Source organism: Helicoverpa armigera, chromosome 24, assembly GCF_030705265.1.
Source record: "Helicoverpa armigera isolate CAAS_96S chromosome 24, ASM3070526v1, whole genome shotgun sequence".
In the NCBI taxonomy this organism is placed as follows: Eukaryota; Metazoa; Arthropoda; class Insecta; order Lepidoptera; family Noctuidae; genus Helicoverpa; species Helicoverpa armigera.
The window spans coordinates 5,561,459-5,561,913 of NC_087143.1; the positions used below are offsets into that span (position 1 = coordinate 5,561,459).

Consider the following 455-nt stretch of genomic DNA (forward strand, 5'->3'; position numbering starts at 1 on the left):
TAATGACGAGGCATAGTTAGTGAGTTCCAGAAAGTTCTATTCTCAGTTTTTGAGGGAAATTTTCGTAGTTTGATGTTTTATTTAGCGTTTAGTTCAGGTTTTTTTTATTATTTGTGTTTTCGTAGAGAAGGATTAGTTTACATAACGCTTTAAAAAAATTCTGTAGAATGAGGCCCGATTCATTATTTTCTGAATAAAAAAGTTCAAAGAAATAATAATCATCTACCTACGTTGCGTTTTGTAATAGATTGTAATGTACCTGAGATAATCTATCAACACCAATTTATTTACGTTTTTACACTCACAAATGCGCATGATGTAAATGATGTCATTCATAGTATTGCACGTATATACAGAATCACAATTTCAACATTGCTCTCACATCTTCGGTAGTATAGTGGTAAGTATCCCCGCCTGTCACGCGGGAGACCGGGGTTCGATTCCCCGCCGGAGAG

At 35.4% G+C, this 455-nt stretch overlaps 1 non-coding gene across 1 annotated transcript; it reads left to right on the forward strand.

Annotated features, from left to right (window-relative positions):
- The first annotated feature begins 383 nt into the window (after positions 1-383).
- Trnad-guc (transfer RNA aspartic acid (anticodon GUC)) lies at positions 384-455 on the forward strand. The gene has a single exon. It is a non-coding gene; the product is annotated as a tRNA-Asp (tRNA).